General features: G+C 46.2%; 1 long non-coding RNA gene across 2 annotated transcripts in view; it reads left to right on the top strand.

Moving 5' to 3' along the window:
• The window catches only part of LOC143772164 (uncharacterized), a 235,688-nt gene that overhangs the window by 210,761 nt on the left and 5,452 nt on the right, over positions 1 to 19,475 (top strand). For both annotated transcript variants that reach the window (XR_013215101.1, XR_013215100.1), the window contains exon 2: positions 12,362 to 12,409. This is a non-coding gene — a long non-coding RNA (uncharacterized LOC143772164). The remainder of the gene's footprint in view (positions 1 to 12,361; positions 12,410 to 19,475) is intronic.

Raw genomic sequence — 19,475 nt, forward strand, 5'->3', positions numbered from 1 at the left:
GTCTGTATACAGAGGGATGTCTGTATATAGGAGTGGTGTCTGTATATAGAGGGATGTCTGTATATAAGAGTGGTGTCTGTATATAGGGGGATGTCTGTATATATGAGTGGTGTCTGTATATAGAGGGATGTCTGTATATAGGAGTGGTGTCTGTATATAGAGGGATGTCTCTATATAGGAGTGGTGTCTGTATACAGAGGGATGTCGGTATATAGGAGTGGTGTCTGTATATAGGGGGATGTCTGTATATAGGAGTGTTGTCTGTATATAGGGGGATGTCTGTATATAGGAGTGGTGTCTGTATATAGAGGGATTTCTGTATATAGGAGTGGTGTCTGTATATAGAGCGATGTCTGTATATAGGAGTGGTGTCTGTATATAGAGGGATGTCTGTATATAGGAGTGGTGTCTGTATATAGAGGCATGTCTGTATATAGCAGTGGTGTCTGTATAAAGAGTGATGTCTGTATATAGGAGTGGTGTCTGTATATAGAGAGATGTCTGCATATAGGAGTGGTGTCTGTATATAGAGGGATGTCTGTATATAGGAGTGGTGTCTGTATATAGAGGGATGTCTGTATATAGGAGTGGTGTCTGTATATAGAGGGATGTCTGTATATAGGAGTGGTGTCTGTATACAGAGGGATGTCTGTATATAGGAGTGGTGTCCGTATATAGAGGGATGTCTGTATATAGGGGGATGTCTGTATATAGGAGTGGTGTCTGTATATAGGGGGATGTCTGTATATAGGAGTGGTGTCTGTATATAGAGGGATGTCTCTATATAGGAGAGATGTCTGTATATACAGGGATGTCTGTATATAGGAGTGGTGTCTGTATATAGAGGGATGCCTGTATATAGGAGTGGTGTCTGTATATAGAGGGATGTCTGTCTATAGGAGTGGTGTCTGTATATAGAGGGATGTCTGTATATAGGAGTGGTGTCTGTATACAGAGGAATGTCTGTATATAGGAGTGATGTCTGTATATAGGGGGATGTCTGTATATAGGAGTGGTGTCTGTATATAGAGGGATGTCTGTATATAGGAGAGATATCTGTATATAGAGGGATGTCTGTATATAGGAGTGGTGTCTGTATATAGAGGGATGTCTGTATATAGGAGTGGTGTCTGTATATAGAGGGATGTCTGTATATAGGATTTGTGTCTGTATACAGAGGGATGTCTGTATATAGGAGTGGCGTCTCTATATAGGGGGATGTCTGAATATAGAAGATATGTCTGTATATAGAGGGATGTCTGTATATAGGAGTGGTGTCTGTATATAGAGGGATGTCTGTATATAGGAGTGGTGTCTGTATATAGGGGGATGTCTGTATATAGGAGTGGTGTCTGTATATAGGGGGATGTCTGTATATAGAGGGATGTCTGTATATAGGAGTGGTGTCTGTATATAGAGGGATGTCTGTATATAGGAGTGGTGTCTGTATATAGGGCAATGTCTGTATATAGGAGTGGTGTCTGTATATAGAGGGATGTCTGTATATAGGAGAGATGTCTGTATATAGAGGGATGTCTGTATATAGGAGTGGTGTCTGTATATAGAGGGATGTCTGTATATAGGAGAGATGTCTGTATATAGGGGGATGTCTGTATATAGGAGTGGTGTCTGTATATAGAGGGATGTCTGTATATAGGAGTGGTGTCTGTATATAGGGGGATGTCTGTATATAGGAGTGGTGTCTGTATATAGAGGGATGTCTGTATATAGGAGTGGTGTCTGTATATAGGGGGATGTCTGTATATAGGAGTGGTGTCTGTATATAGAGGGATGTCTGTATATAGGAGTGGTGTCTGTATATAGAGGGATGTCTGTATATAGGAGTGGTGTCTGTATACAGAGGGATGTCTGTGTATAGGAGTGGTGTCTGTATATAGAGGGATGTCTGTATATAGGAGTGGTGTCTGTATATAGAGGGATGTCTATATATAGGAGTGGTGTCTGTATATAGAGGGATGTCGTTATATAGGAGTAGTGTCTGTATATAGAGGGATGTCTGTATATAGGAGTGGTGTCTGTATATAGAGGGATGTCTGTATATAGGAGTGCTGTCTGTATATAGGGGGATGTCTGTATTTAGGAGTGGTGTCTGTATATAGAGGGATGTCTGTATATAGGAGAGATGTCTGTATATAGAGGGATGTCTGTTTATAGGAGTGGTGTCTGTATATAGAGGGATGTCTGTATATAGGAGAGATGTCTGTATATAGAGGGATGTCTGTATATAGGAGAGATGTCTGTATATAGAGGGATGTCTGTATATAGGAGTGGTGTCTGTATATAGAGGGATGTCTGTATATAGGAGTGGTGTCTGTATACAGAGGGATGTCTGTATATAGGAGTGGTGTCTCTATATAGGGGGATGTCTGAATATAGAAGATATGTCTGTATATAGAGGGATGTCTGTATATAGGAGTGGTGTCTGTATATAGAGGGATGTCTGTATATAGGAGTGGTGTCTGTATATAGGAGTGGTGTCTGTATACAGAGGGATGTCTGTATATAGGAGTGGTGTCTGTATATAGGGGGATGTCTGTATATAGGAGTGGTGTCTGTATATATGGGGATGTCTGTATATAGGAGTGGTGTCTGTATATAGGGGGATGTCTGTATATAGGAGTGGTGTCTGTATATAGAGGGATGTCTGTATATAGGAGTGGTGTCTGTATATAGGGGGATGTCTGTATATAGGAGTGGTGTCTGTATATAGAGGGATGTCTGTATATAGGAGAGATGTCTGTATATAGAGGGATGTCTGTATATAGGAGTGGTGTCTGTATATAGAGGGATGTCTGTATATAGGAGAGATGTCTGTATATAGATGGATGTCTGTATATAGGAGTGGTGTCTGTATATAGGGGGATGTCTCTATATAGGAGTGGTGTCTGCATATAGGGGGATGTCTGTATATAGGAGTGGTGTCTGTATATAGGGGGATGTCTGTATATAGGAGTGGTGTCTGTATATAGAGGGATGTCTGTATATAGGAGAGGTGTCTGCATATAGGAGTGGTGTCTGTATATAGGAGTGGTGTCTATATAGGGGATGTCTGTATATAGGAGTGGTGTCTGTATATAGAGGGATGTCTGTATATAGGAGAGATGTCTGTATATAGAGGGATGTCTGTATATAGGAGTGGTGTCTCTATATTGGGGGATGTCTGTATATAGTAGAGATGTCTGTATATAGGGGGATGTCTGTATATAGGGGGATGTCTGAATATAGGAGTGGTGTCTGTATATAGGGGGATGTCTGTATATTGGAGTGGTGTCTGTATATAGAGGGATGTCTTTATATAGAAGTGGTGTCTGTATTTAGGGGGATTTCTGTATATTGTAGTGCTGTCTGTATTTAGGGGTATGTCTGTATATAGGAGTGGTATCTGTATACAGAGGGATCTCTGTATATGGTAGTGGTGTCTGTATATAGAGGGATGTCTGTATATAGGAGTGGTGTCTGTATATAGGAGTGATGTTTGTATATAAGAGGATGTGGCCAAAGTGGCTACCAAGGATTCCTGCATGCCAAAATGGCTACCAAGGGGCCAAAGTTGCTAACAAGGGGCCCCGCACATCAAAGTGGCTACCAAGGGGCCAAATTGGATACCCAGGGGCAGGGCCCTGCATGCCAGACTTGCTCCTGAGGTTCATTGGCAGCTGGCAGCACTGTTCAAGCACCATGTATTTCCTTCAGGAAATGCCCATCTAGTTTATTATTATTATTATTATTCTTCTTCTCCGCGTTTTCCGCAATTAATGCGGCCCGAACCGCTCGGCGCAGAGACCCCGTTCAGGCGGCGTTTCGAAGGCCTCGGTGGGGACAGGTGTGCTATGACTTTTATAGTCGATCCGATATGTAGATTTTATTTAAATCGCATTTTAAAAAAAAAATTTCCCATAGGAAATAATGGCGAACTTTCCATTACCCCCAACTTGACCTTCCAAAGATGGCAGCTATGCAAATGTACGGTGTCCATTTTCGGACATGATCATTTATCAAAGTCAAACATCAGAATAAAGTGACTATGACACCCTCTCGTCCCGTGTGTGAAAAGTAAGTGCCCCCCCGGCCCCGTGTGTGAAAAGTAAGTGTCCCCCGGCCCCGTGTGTGAAAAGTAAGTGCCCCCCGGCCCCGTGTGCGAAAAGTAAGTGCGCCCCCGGCCCCGTGTGTGAAAAGTAAGCGCGCCCCCGGCACCGTGTGTGAAAAGTAATGGCGCCCCCGGCCCCGTGTGCAAAAGTAATGGCGCCCCCGGCCCCGTGTGCAAAAGTAATGGCGCCCCCGGCCCCGTGTGCAAAAGTAATGGCGCCCCCGGCCCCGTGTGCAAAAGTAATGGCGCCCCCGGCCCCGTGTGCAAAAGTAATGGCGCCCCCGGCCCCGTGTGCAAAAGTAATGGCGCCCCCGGCCCCGTGTGCAAAAGTAATGGCGCCCCCGGCCCCGTGTGCAAAGTAATGGCGCCCCCGGCCCCGTGTGCAAAAGTAATGGCGCCCCCGGCCCCGTGTGCAAAAGTAAGCGCGCCCCCGGCCCCGTGTGCAAAAGTAATGGCGCCCCCGGCCCCGTGTGCAAAAGTAATGGCGCCCCCGGCCCCGTGTGCAAAAGTAAGCGCGCCCTTGGCCCCGTGTGCAAAAGTAAGCGCGCCCCCGGCCCCGTGTGCAAAAGTAAGCGCGCCCCCGGCCCCGTGTGCAAAAGTAAGCGCGCCCCCGGCCCCGTGTGCAAAAGTAATGACGCCCCCGGCCCCGTGTGCAAAAGTAATGGCGCCCCCGGCCCCGTGTGCAAAAGTAAGCGCGCCCCCGGCCCCGTGTGCAAAAGTAAGCGCGCCCCCGGCCCCGTGTGCAAAAGTAATGGCGCCCCCGGCCCCGTGTGCAAAAGTAATGGCGCCCCCGGCCCCGTGTGCAAAAGTAATGGCGCCCCCGTCCCCGTGTGCAAAAGTAATGGCGCCCCCGGCCCCGTGTGGAAATGTAAGCGCGCCCCCGGCCCCGTGTGCAAAAGTAATGGCGCCCCCGGCCCCGTGTGCAAAAGTAATGGCGCCCCCGGCCCCGTGTGCAAAAGTAATGGCGCCCCCGGCCCCGTGTGCAAAAGTAATGGCGCCCCCGGCCCCGTGTGCAAAAGTAATGGCGCCCCCGGCCCCGTGTGCAAAAGTAATGGCGCCCCCGGCCCCGTGTGCAAAAGTAATGGCGCCCCCGGCCCCGTGTGCAAAAGTAATGGCGCCCCCGGCCCCGTGTGCAAAAGTAATGGCGCCCCCGGCCCCGTGTGCAAAAGTAATGGGGCCCCCGGCCCCGTGTGCAAAAGTAATGGCGCCCCCGGCTCCGTGTGCAAAAGTAATGGCGCCCCCGTGTGCAAAAGTAAGCGCGCCCCCGTCCCCGTGTGCAAAAGTAATGGCGCCCCCGTCCCCGTGTGCAAAAGTAATGGCGCCCCCGTCCCCGTGTGCAAAAGTAATGGCGCCCCCGGCCCCGTGTGCAAAAGTAATGGCGCCCCCGGCCCCGTGTGCAAAAGTAATGGCGCCCCCGGCCCCGTGTGCAAAAGTAATGGCAACCCCGGCCCCGTGTGCAAAAGTAATGGCGCCCCCGGCCCCGTGTGCAAAAGTAATGGCGCCCCCGGCCCCGTGTGCAAAAGTAATGGCGCCCCCCGGCCCCGTGTGCAAAAGTAAGCGCGCCCCCGGCCCCGTGTGCAAAAGTAATGGCGCCCTTGGCCCCGTGTGCAAAAGTAAGCGCGCCCCCGGCCCCGTGTGCAAAAGTAAGCGCGCCCCCGGCCCCGTGTGCAAAATTAAGTGCGCCCCGGTCCCGGGTGTGCAAAAGTAAGTGCTCCCCTGGTGTGTGAAGTGCTGCTGTAAAGCTGGCAGCGCTGTTCAAGCACCATGTATTTCCTTCAGGAAATGCCCATCTAGTTTTTATTATTCTTCTTCATCTCCGCGTTTTCCGCAATTAATGCGGCCCGAACCGCTCGGCGCAGAGACCCCGTTCAGGTGGCGTTTCGAAGGCCTCGGTGGGGACAGGTGTGCTATGACTTTTATAGTCGATCCGATATGTAGATTTTATTTAAATCACATTTAAAAAAAAAAAATTCCCATAGGAAATAATGGCGAACTTTCCATTACCCCCAACTTGACCTTCCAAAGATGGCAGCTATGCAAATGTACGGTGTCCATTTTAGGACATGATCATTTATCAAAGTCAAACATCAGAATAAAGTGATTATGACACCCTCTCGTCCCGTGTGTGAAAAGTAAGTGCCCCCCGGCCCTGTGTGTGAAAAGTAAGTGCCCCCCGGCCCCGTGTGTGAAAAGTAAGTGCCCCCCGGCCCCGTGTGTGAAAAGTAAGTGCCCCCCGGCCCCGTGTGTGAAAAGTAAGTGCCCCCCGGCCCCGTGTGTGAAAAGTAAGTGCCCCCCGGCCCCGTGTGTGAAAAGTAAGTGCCCCCCTGCCCCGTGTGTCAAAAGTAAGGGCCCCCCGGCCCCGTGTGTCAAAAGTAAGTGCCCCCCCGGCCCCGTGTGTGAAAAGCAAGTGCCCCCCGGCCCCTTGTGTGAAAAGTAAATGCCCCCCCGGCCCCGTGTGCAAAAGTAAGTGCGCCCCTGGCCCCGTGTGCAAAAGTAAGTGCGCCCCCGGCCCCGTGTGCAAAAGTAAGTGCGCCCCCGGCCCCGTGTGCAAAAGTAAGTGCGACCCCGGCCCCATGTGCAAAAGTAAGTGCGCCCCCGGCCCCGTGTGTAAAAAGTAAGTGCCTCCCCTGCCCCATGTGTGAAAAGTAAGTGCCCCCCCGGCCACGTGTGTGAAAAGTAAGTGCCCCCCGGCCCTGTGTGTGAAAAGTAAGTGCCCCCCGGCCCCGTGTGTGAAAAGTAAGTGCCCCCCCAGGCCCCGTATGTGAAAAGTAAGTGCCCCCCGGCCCCGTGTGTGAAAAGTAAGTGCCCCCCGGCCCCGTGTGTGAAAAGTAAGTGCCCCCCGGCCCCGTGTGTGAAAAGTAAGTGCCCCCCCGGCCCCGTGTGTGAAAAGTAAGTGCCCCCCGGCCCCATGTGGGAAAAGTAAGTTCCGCCCCGTGTGTGAAAAGTAAGTGCCCCCCGAACCCGTGTGTGAAAAGTAAGTGCCCCCCCGGCCCCGTGTGTGAAAAGTAAGTGACCCACAACTCTGACCTGTATATAGGAGTCTGTTATAGGGGGATGTCTGTATATAGGAGTGGTGTCTGTATTTAGAGGAATGTCTGTATATAGGAGTGGTGTCTGTATATAGGGGGATGTCGGTATATAGGGGTGGTGTCTGTATATAGGGGATTGTCTGTATATTGGAGTGGTGTCTGTATATAGAGGGATGTCTGTATATAGGAGTGGTGTCTGTATATAGAGGGATGTCTATATATAGGAGTGATGTCTGTATATAGGGGGATGTCTGTATATAGGAGTGGTGTCTGTATATAGAGGGATGTCTGTATATAGGAGTGGTGTCTGTATATAGAGGGATGTCTGTATATAGGAGTGGTGTCTGTATACAGAGGGATGTCTGTATATAAGAGTGGTGTCTGAATATAGAGGGATGTCTGTATATAGGAGTGGTGTCTGTATATAGAGGGATGTCTGTATATAGGAGTGGTGTCTGTATACAGAGGGATGTCTGTATATAGGAGTGGTGTCTGTATACAGGGGGATGTCTGTATATAGGAGTGGTGTCTGTATATAGAGGGATGTCTGTATATAGGAGTGGTGTCTGTATATAGGGGGATGTCTGTATATAGGAGTGGTGTCTGTATATAGGGGGATGTCTGTATATAGGAGTGGTGTCTGTATATAGGGGGATGTCTGTATATAGGAGTGGTGTCTGTATATAGGGGGATATCTGTATATAGGAGTGGTGTCTGTATATAGAGGGATATCTGTATAAAGGAGAGATGTCTGTATATAGAGGGATGTCTGTATATAGGAGTGGTGTCTGTATATAGAGGGATGTCTGTATATAGGAGTTATGTCTGTATATAGAGGGATATCTGTATATAGGAGTGGTGTCTGTATACAGAGGGATGTCTGTATATAGGAGTGGTGTCTGTATATAGGGGGATGTCTGTATATAGGAGTGTTGTCTGTATATAGGGGGATGTCTGTATATAGGAGTGGTGTCTGTATATAGAGGGATGTCTGTATATAGGAGAGATGTCTGTATATACAGGGATGTCTGTATATAGGAGTGGTGTCTGTATATAGAGGGATGTCTGTATATAGTAGTGGTGTCTGTATATAGAGGGATGTCTGTATATAGGAGTGGTGTCTCTATATATAGAGGGATGTCTGTATATAGGAGTGGTGTCTGTATACAGAGGGATGTCTGTATATAGGAGTGGTGTCTGTATATAGAGGGATGTCTGTATGTAGGAGTGGTGTCTGTATATAGAGAGATGTCTGTATATAGGAGTGGTGTCTGTATATAGGGGATTGTCTGTATATAGGAGTGGTGTCTGTATATAGAGGGATGTCTGTATATAGGAGTGGTGTCTGTATATAGAGGGATGTCTGTATATAGGAGTGGTGTCTGTATATAGGGGGATGTCTGCATATAGGAGTGGTGTCTGTATATAGAGGGATGTCTGTATATAGGAGTGGTGTCTGTATATAGAGGGATGTCTGCATATAGGAGTGGTGTCTATATAGAGGGATGTCTGCATATAGGAGTGGTGTCTGTATACAGAGGGATGTCTGTATATAGATGTGGTGTCTGTATGTAGAGGGATGTCTGTATATAGGAGTGGTGTCTGTATACAGAGGGATGTCTGTATATAGGAGTGGTGTCTGTATATAGAGGGATGTATGTATATAGGAGTGGTGTCTGTATATAGAGGGATGTCTGTATATAGGAGTGGTGTCTGTATATAGGGGATTGTCTGTATATAGGAGTGGTGTCTGTATATAGAGGGATGTCTGTATATAGGAGTGGTGTCTGTATATAGAGGGATGTCTGTATATAGGAGTGGTGTCTGTATATAGGGGGATGTCTGTATATAGGAGTGGTGTCTGTATATAGAGGGATGTCTGTATATAGGAGTGGTGTCTGTATACAGAGGGATGTCTGTATATAGGAGTGGTGTCTGTATATAGGGGGATGTCTGTATATAGGTGTGGTGTCTGTATATAGGGGGATGTCTGTATATAGGAGTGGTGTCTGTATATAGAGGGATGTCTCTATATAGGAGAGATGTCTGTATATACAGGGATGTCTGTATATAGGAGTGGTGTCTGTATATAGAGGGATGTCTGTATATAGGAGTGGTGTCTGTATATAGAGGGATGTCTGTATATAGGAGTGGTGTCTGTATATAGAGGGATGTCTGTATATAGGAGTGGTGTCTGTATACAGAGGGATGTCTGTATATAGGAGTGGTGTCTGTATATAGGGGGATGTCTGTATATAGTAGTGGTGTCTGTATATAGAGGGATGTCTGTATATAGGATTGGTGTCTGTATATAGAGGGATGTCTGTATATAGGAGTGGTGTCTGTATACAGAGGGATGTCTGTATATAAGAGTGGTGTCTGTATATAGGGGGATGTCTGTATATAGGAGTGGTGTCTGTATATAGGGGGATATCTGTATATAGGAGTGGTGTCTGTATATAGAGGGATGTCTGTATATAGGAGTGGTGTCTGTATATAGAGGGATGTCTGTATATAGGAGTGGTGTCTGTATATAGAGGGATGTTTGTATATAGGAGTGGTGTCTGTATATAGAGGGATGTCTGTATATAGGAGTGGTGTCTGTATATAGAGGGATGTCTGTATATAGGAGTGGTGTCTGTATATAGGGGGATGTCTGTATTTAGGAGTGGTGTCTGTATATAGATGGATATCTGTATATAGTAGAGATGTCTGTATATAGAGGGATGTCTGTATATAGGAGTGTTGTCTGTATATAGAGGGATGTCTGTATATAGGAGAGATGTCTGTATATAGAGGGATGTCTGTATATAGGAGTGGTGCCTGTATATAGAGGGATGTCTGTATATAGGAGTGGTGTCTGTATATAGAGCGATGTCTGTATATAGGAGTTGTGTCTGTATACAGAGGGATGTCTGTATATAGGAGTGGTGTCTCTATATAGGGGGATGTCTGAATATACAAGATATGTCTGTATATAGAGGGATGTCTGTATATAGTGTATATAGGAGTGGTGTCTGTATATAGAGGGATGTCTGTATATAGGAGTGGTGTCTGTATATAGAGGGATGTATGTATATAGGAGTGGTGTCTGTATACAGAGGGATGTCTGTATATAGGAGTGGTGTCTGTATATAGGGGGATGTCTGTATATAGGAGTGGTGTCTGTATATAGAGGGATGTCTGTATATAGGATTGGTGTCTGTATATAGAGGGATGTTTGTATATAGGAGTGATGTCTGTATACAGAGGGATGTCTGTATATAGGGGGATGTCTGTATATAGGAGTGGTGTCTGTATATAGGGGGATATCTGTATATAGGAGTGGTGTCTGTATATAGAGGGATGTCTGTATATAGGAGTGGTGTCTGTATATAGAGGGATGTCTGTATATAGGAGTGGTGTCTGTATATAGAGGGATGTTTGTATATAGGAGTGGTGTCTGTATATAGAGGGATGTCTGTATATAGGAGTGGTGTCTGTATATAGAGGGATGTCTGTATATAGGAGTGGTGTCTGTATATAGGGGGATGTCTGTATTTAGGAGTGGTGTCTGTATATAGATGGATATCTGTATATAGGAGAGATGTCTGTATATAGAGGGATGTCTGTATATAGGAGAGATGTCTGTATATAGAGGGATGTCTGTATATAGGAGTGGTGCCTGTATATAGAGGGATGTCTGTATATAGGAGTGGTGTCTGTATATAGAGGGATGTCTGTATATAGGAGTTGTGTCTGTATACAGAGGGATGTCTGTATATAGGAGTGGTGTCTCTATATAGGGGGATGTCTGAATATAGAAGATATGTCTGTATATAGAGGGATGTCTGTATATAGGAGTGGTGTCTGTATATAGAGGGATGTCTGTATATAGGAGTGGTGTCTGTATATAGAGGGATGTCTGTATATAGGAGTGGTGTCTGTATACAGAGGGATGTCTGTATATAGGAGTGGTGTCTGTATATAGGGGGATGTCTGTATATAGGAGTGGTGTCTGTATATAGGGGGATGTGTGTATATAGGAGTGGTGTCTGTATATAGAGGGATGTCTGTATGTAGGAGTTGTGTCTGTATATAGGAGTGATGTCTGTATATAAGATGATGTGGCCAAAGGGGCTACCAAGGATTCCTGCTTGCCAAAATGGCTACCAAGGGGCCAAAGTTGCTAACAAGGGGCCCCGCACATCAAAGTGGCTACCAAGGGGCCAAATTGGATACCCAGGGTCAGGGCCCTGCATGCCAGACTTGCTCCTGAGGTTCATTGGCAGCTGGCAGCGCTGTTCAAGCACCATGTATTTCCTTCAGGAAATGCCCATCTAGTTATTAATGTCATTCCAACTTGCACAACTGATAAAGGTAGTAACTCCTGATGGAAAACTAGGAAAGAGAAGAGCGCTGCCCTTTTCATTGTTTTGTTATAAGATTTTATTCCATAAATTGCTCCATTCTGGGTTTTTTTTTCACTTTAAAGATATTGAATAATTACAATATTTTGATGGTACTTTCAATTGTGCCCTGTTTTAGAGCCTGTGCACATACGTCAGATAACAGTACCGACCCTGTGGATTAAATTAAATTTCTACGTTCTCCAAATTGTATCATTTCTCCTTGCGGAGAGTGACATGTTAAGCATGTCGAGATGAGGAGACTTAAAGCCACAATGCTCCTCTGGGAAATATGCAAATTGTCTCTTCAGAGAGGAAGAGGACTAGAACTCTAGTGCCACCTATTGGAAGTAGCAATCCTAACAGTCAATGTCGACCATTTAACGAGCTTGTCACGTGACTTAGTATAAAACCAGATCTCCACTTTGCACTGACGAGGGGCAGTGCCCCGAAACAGTGTCTGTAAATTGAGATTATGGTTTGGCTTTTATCCTGGATTCTCTAGGCAGGTATTCCCAGGACCTCTTCCATGCTTGACTGCCAAGGAGTGTCTCCTCCGTCCGCATTGGTGGGGAGTGGTCCTTGACTGTTGTCCAGTGTTGTCTAGGTCGGAAAACTTGAACAGCATCACCCAGGTCTTCGGTGTTTGATCGTCGACTAGTGCAGCCTAGACCTTGATCTGCATGGCTCTGGTCTTTGGTGCTAGACCATCGTCGTCTAGGTTTGGGGCCTAGCTGGTATCTCATCTGCTGGAGCTGCGGCGAGACAATCTGCCACCTCTTTTGGTGCCAAATCTCCTCTAACTTATATTCTATATAATTGCTTGTATATTGCAGGAGGAGCCAACAATAATTTCCAAAGTAAAAGTCAAGGAAATGTTGGGGGTAAGTAGCGCAAAAAAGTTCACACATCGTAGCTATGAATAAGGTAACAGTGATTTATACTGTATGTAATGTGTTGATAGACATTTTTAGTCATATTTAAATTATTTGGTTGGGTGTCCCAAGGTCAGTTTTTTTCCTCAGGTTTCAGTATACTGACCCTTACAATGTAAGGCCCCATTCATACGTCTGTTTAAAAGAAAAGTACACATCAGACAGTCCATTTTTACTATCCGTTTGTTTTTTTGTTGGCTGTCCATGTATCTGTATGTATGTACCATCTGTGTGACATCCGTGTGCCGTCCGTATGCCATCAGTATGACATGCGTGGGGCATCCATATGCTGTCCGTGTGGTATCCATATGCCCTCCGACCTCTGTGCACGTGTGTAGCGTCTGTGTGACTTCCATATGATGTCCGTGTGCCATCCATGTTCTATCCGTGTGTACGTGCGTAACGTCCGTGTGAAAGCCATATGCCGTCCGTGTGCCATCCGTGTGTACATGTGTAATGTCCATTTGACACCTGCAGTATATGTCGTCCGTGTGAGATGCGTGTGTTGTACATGTGACATGTACCAGGATAAAATGCATTCAAGAGATTTCTGTTTTTTTATGTGATAACCCCTTAACCCCTGGATGTGTTTTCGTTTTTCGCTCCCCTTCTTTCCAGAGCCATCATTTTTTTATTTTGTGGCCAATATGGCCATGTGAGGGCTTGTTTTTTGCGGGACAAGTTGTACTTTTGAAAAAAACCATTTGTGTTAACATATCGTGTACTGGAAAACAGGAAGCAAATTCCAAGTGCTGTGAAATTGCAAAAAAAAACTGCAATCCCACAGTTGTTTGTTTTACCATGTTCACTAAATACTAAAACTGAACTGCCATTATAATTTTCCAGGTCATTACGAGTTCATAGACACCAAACATGTCTAGGTTCTTTTTTATCTAAGTGGTGAAAACAAATTCCATCGTTTGTTAAAAAAAAAAATTTGAACCATTTTCCTTTTTCAAATAACTTTATTGAAAATGATATCAATAAAATAGGATACATGTGGAAAGGGAAGAATTCAGTATTATTGAATTGTTAAACAGGCTTGAGGAAACAATACAGTGGGAATAAAGGGAAGGAAAAGAAAAAGGGGGTAAAACACTATTGTTTATACATCTTATATTGGACCATTTTCCAATACCCATAGTGTCTCCATTTTTCGTAATTCTGGCGTTTTGACTTTTTTTCTCCTTCTGCCAATCGGGTTAATTCTTTTTTTATATTGATAGATCGGACGATTCTGAACATGGTGATACCAAATATATGTATGGTATGTTTGATTTTTTTTTAATTGTTTTATTTTGAATGAGGCGAAAGAAGGGTGATTTGAATTTTTATATTTTTTTAACTTTTTAAATATTTTTAAAAACATTTTTTTTTTACTTTTGGCATGCTTCAATAGTCTCCATGGGAGACTAGGAGGTGCCATAATCCGATCGGCTCTGCTACATACAGGCGATGATCAAGTCAGATCACCTGTATGTAGCAGAATTGCTCACTTTCTATGAGCGCTGACCATCAGGCGGCGCTCATAGCAATCCGACAGTGACAACCATAGAAGTCTGCTGGAGACCCCTGGTTGTCACGCCAACCCATCGGTGACCCGCGACAGGCGGGATTTCGATCACACTTCCCAACCTAAAAATACCAGCCCACAGCCACCCTAGAATTGGGGCATCACATAAGATGGTGTTTTTTAAACACTACATCACATGAGCTTCTCCAATTCTGGCACTTTGCCTTTGCTCTTCCCGATTGCCCTGGTGCATTGACATTTAGGGTAATGGTAATTGGGGTTAATGTCAGCTGTGAAGTGACAGCTGACATTAAGCCCTGGGCTTAGTAATGGAGAGGTGTCTATCAGACAGCCCCTTCACTAACCAAGTAATAAAAATGAAACACACACAAAAATACTTTATTGAAATAAACACTCCCCCACACTTTTCCTGCTTCTCTACTTTATTAAAAAAGAAAAAAATCCCACCTAGGTCTGACATAGTCCCGCGAATCTGACATAGTTCAACAAATCTGTCAAAGTCCTGCAAATCCAAAGTACAAAGCCTATGGATTCTCGTTCTGACACTCTTTAGGCTTTGCAAACAACCACTTCTGGGTCACGCAGTGCTGCACAAGGCCTAGCGACTCTGAAGAGCGGTGACCTCGGTAATGTTACTGCTCTTCACAGTCACCTCGTCACGCACAGTGCAGCGTGACCTGGAACGCCTGAAGAGCGGTATTGTTACTAACTTCACCTCTCTTCAGAGTCTCTGGGTCTCGTGCGGACGAATATCTATTTATTTATATTTTATCTATCTGTTATCTTTGCACATATTTTGTCACAGTTCCACCCCTCAGTGTGTCTGGTATGCAGTTATTGACAGCCCAGCCATCCAATCTACTGCTTGACAACTCAGTCATCCAGTCTGGTAAAGGTACATGCTGAGCTGTCAGTGTGTTGATTGTCAGTTTGATTATCCAATCTGAGACTGGCAGGCACTGTCTGTCTCCAGGTGTTCATTATTCCAGGTGTTTGCCTGGCTATTTAACTGAGCTGTTTTTCCCAGACCTCGGCCAGACGTACATTCAGCTAGTGAGATTTTTTCTCTCTGTGCCTTGATTTCTGTGTGCTTGATCTTTCATTACCAGGTCTTGGACCTCGTTCTGACCATCCATCTGTTTAACCCCTTCTGCTCTGATCTGTTATCCTCCTGGTATTCTGACCTTGGAAATTTACCTGTCCACGCTTCTGTCTCTTCCTTTTGTTTATGATATACCCTCCTGGCTTCTGACCTTGGCCTCCTTGACTATTCTGACTCACACCTTGGCCATGAAAAATGACTAGTGTCACATCTTTATCACAAAAAAACAGGAATTTCCTGAATGCATTTATTACACGGACAGCACATGGATATCACATGGATATCATCTGTGTACTGTACGTACTTTTCCAGACCCATTGACTTGTATTGGCCCTTGTCATGCCATCCGTGTGAAAACAGACATGTGAAGATCACCATAGGATTTAATAGGTACATGTGGACGCGTGTCTCCCACTGACCAACACAGACAGAAAAGGGCCCTTTTGCAAGAATATTATATGGTCCATTTGAAGTCCATCATAATGCCCGATTACACCTGCTCTGGAAGTTAAAATGAGCCCCTTTACCTCTTGGGCCTCTGTGTAGCTACACAGGTTGCACCAATGATATGTCCACCCCTGGTGTCTCCAGTATGTGTAAAAACAGATGCCAGACGTACCGGAGACAAGTAAATGTGAAGGGGCTAAGCCAGTAAACCAATTAAATGCACTCCACTATGTCCACAGTCTTTAAAACACATCCAGATATCCTTCTGAAAACTGTAAGTTCTGCCCAGGAAGAAGCCATTAGCGAAACCAAGGGTCATGCAGAAACTTGCACACTGTTTTTTTACCAGTGATTTCATACTATTATGACTTTATCATAATTGGAATTTGTGAGTATAATTTAAAAGACACACACATTTTGGATAAATGAACATGCCTTGGCTGCCCTTTGTTTTGTTGTTATTCAAGGACACTTCTGCGGAAGATCTTTTGACTCAACAACAGTAACACGGCTGAGCAGCACCCTTTTTACATTTATACATTGATGCTGTGTGTGTATTAGAGAAGAGGGATACAGGATATATCTTGGTGTGTTTTAAGGAACATGGATGCGGTAAAGTGCCTGTGAAGAAACCAGATTGTATCTTAATTTCCCAGACAACCATGTTTTTCTAAACCATAAAGAACTGACTTTTTATCTGTATATTGGCTTGTGAATTTAAGTGTTTATGGCTGGTGGGTCAAGAAGACAGACTTGCCCACTGATATACTATCTAACATACTGTGTAAGGCCATGTGCACACGTTCAGGATTGTTAGCGTTTTTTTTCGCGTTTTTTCGCTATAAAAACGTGATAAAAACGCGAAAAAAAACGCTTACATAAGCCTCCTATTATTTACAGGGTATTCCGCATTTTTTGTGCAAATGTTGCGATTTTTTCCGCGAAAAAATCGCATAGCGGAAAAAAAAGCAACATGTTCATTAAAAATGCGGAATTGCAGGGATTCCGCACACCTAGGAGTCCATTGATCTGCTTACTTCCCGCACGGGGCTGTGCACACCATGCGGGAAGTAAGCAGATTATATGCGGTTGGTACCCAGGGTGGAGGAGAGGAGACTCTCCTCCACGCACTGGGCACCATATAAGTGGTCAAAAAATAAGAAATAAAATAATAAACAGTCCTATACTCACCCTCGATGTATTCCCGCCTCCTCGCACGCTGCCGTTCGGTTCCTGTAGCTGGTGTGCGCTGAAGGACCTCGCCGAATGACGTCACTGTCCTGTGATTGGTCGTGAGCGGTCATGTGACCGCTCACGTGACCGTGACGTCACGGGAGGTCCTGTGCGCACAGACCAGCTAGAAGAGGAGCCGGACGGCCGCTGAGGAGATGTCTGGGTGAGTATAAGCATTTTTTTTATTTTTTTAATTATTTTTAAACATTCTATCTTTTAGTATAGATGCTGCATAAGCTGCATCTATAGTAAAAAGTTGGTCACACTTGTCAAACGCTATGTTTGACAAGTGTGACCAACCTGTCAGTCAGTTTTCCAAGCGATGCTACAGATCGCTTGGAAAACTTTAGCATTCTGCAAGCTAATTACGCTTGCAGAATGCTAAAAAAACGCGAAAAAAACGGAAAAAAAACGCAAAAAAAAAATGCGGATTTCTTGCAGAAAATTTCCGGTTTTCTTCAGGAATTTTCTGCAAGAAATCCGCAACGTGTGCACATACCCTTAGTCTGTAATAGTGACTGTACATAGGGTGTGTTAAGCTTTGCTTATTGATGTGTGCTGATATGCTAATAGTGTGTTAGGTGTCGAGTTCCCGCAGCTGCACAGGGGGAATCTCGAACCACCTCCGCTGCGGTCTCCCATTCTCCTCCAGCCGCAGTGGAATCTGCTCAGCGGAGACGTCGGTCCCAGAGTCTGGCTCAGGCAGATACTATGTGCTTGGTTACTGCTGCTCTTCCAGTCTCAGTCATTGTAGCCAGTACTGGTCTGCGGCGAACAGACGTCTCTGGGACTAAGTCCTGCTTTTTCCCTTCTGAGCATGCCCAAGGGCAAGGGTCCTGTAGCAGCTCCCATTGGTCCTCTAAGAAGGTCCTGAAGTTGCTGCAGATATAAAAGGTTCACATGGTCGCACGGCCATGCGCTAGTCTCATTTGTATTTTGTTGCTTGTCGCCAGTCATATTCTGCCACTCAGGCTACACATGGAAAGTGTCCTTTAGCCGTGGGAATTCATATAGGCAGGCAGCTAGCGTCAGTGGGGGCCAGGGCCGTATTTGCCACTATGCACCCGAGGGCACGTGCCTAGGGCGGGGACGATGCGGGGGGCGGCACCAGAGCAAGCGAGCAAGGTTTTTTGTTTTTTTTTTTCCCCACCCCCCGACCGCCCCAACCCCCCCCCCCCGGGACCAGCATATGCGCATATTCATGAGCCTTAATGAAGCGGTATCACGTGACCGCTCACGCAGGAAGAAGGAGCTGCGAGCCTGCGCCTGTGCGCCGGGAGTCGGGACAGAGAGCCGGAGGGATGTCGCCGTCGGCGCGCCCGCTTGGTGTGAGACAGCTGACAGGTGAGTATGAGGGACAGAGGACAGGGGGGATTGAAGGAGGACGGTAAGCCGCCCGTGCCATGGGAGAAGGAGCGGGGAGCGGAGGGCGGAGGGGGGAGGGGGGAGTGATGAGCCATGCATGGGGGGGGAGGGGGGAGGGGGGAGTGATGAGCCATGCATGGGGGGGGGAGGGGGGAGTGATGAGCCATGCATGGGGGGGGAGGGGGGAGTGATGAGCCATGCATGGGGGGGGGAGGAGGGGGGAGTGATGAGCCATGCATGGGGAGGGGGGAGGAGGGGGGAGTGATGAGCCATGCATGGGGGGGAGGGGGGAGTGATGAGCCATGCATGGGGGGGGGGAGGGGGGAGTGATGAGCCATGCATGGGGGGGGAGGGGGGAGTGATGAGCCATGCATAGGGGGAATATGAGTCGTGCATACAAGAGGTGGGGGGGGTTATGAGCCATGCATACAGCCAGGGGGGCGGATATGAGCCATGCATACAGGGGGGGGGAATTATGAGCCATGCATAGGGGGATATGAGGCATGCATACGGGGGGGTGGATATCAGCCATGCATACAGGGGGGAATTATGAGCCATGCATACAGGAGGTGGGGGGGAATTATGAGCCATGCATATGGGGATATGAGCCATGCATACGTGGGGGGGATATGAGCCATGCATATGGGATGGGAGGGCGGCATTATACACTATTGAGCATCATATGGGGTCATTATACAGTATGGAGCATCATGTGGGGTCATTATACAGTATGGAGCATCATGTGGGGTCATTATACAGTATGGAGCATCATGTGCGGTCATTATACAGTATGGAGCATCATGTGCGGTCATTATACAGTATGGAGCATCATGTGCGGTCATTATACAGTGTATGGAGCATCATGTGCGGTCATTATACAGTGTATGGAGCATCATGTGCGGTCATTATACAGTGTATGGAGCATCATGTGCGGCCATTATGCAGTATGGAGCATCATGTGCGGCCATTATACAGTATGGAGCATCATGTGCGGTCATTATACAGTATGGAGCATCATGTGCGGTCATTATACAGTATGGAGCATCATGTGCGGTCATTATACAGTATGGAGCATCATGTGCGGTCATTATACAGTATGGAGCATCATGTGCGGTCATTATACAGTGTATGGAGCATCATGTGCGGTCATTATACAGTGTATGGAGCATCATGTGCGGTCATTATACAGTGTATGGAGCATCATGTGCGGTCATTATACAGTGTATGAAGCATCATGTGCGGTCATTATACAGTATGGAGCATCATGTGCGGCCATTATACAGTATGGAGCATCATGTGTGGCCATATTTTTTTGGTTATAATTATTGTATATG

This window comes from Ranitomeya variabilis, chromosome 1, assembly GCF_051348905.1.
Source record: "Ranitomeya variabilis isolate aRanVar5 chromosome 1, aRanVar5.hap1, whole genome shotgun sequence".
NCBI lineage: Eukaryota > Metazoa > Chordata > Amphibia > Anura > Dendrobatidae > Ranitomeya > Ranitomeya variabilis.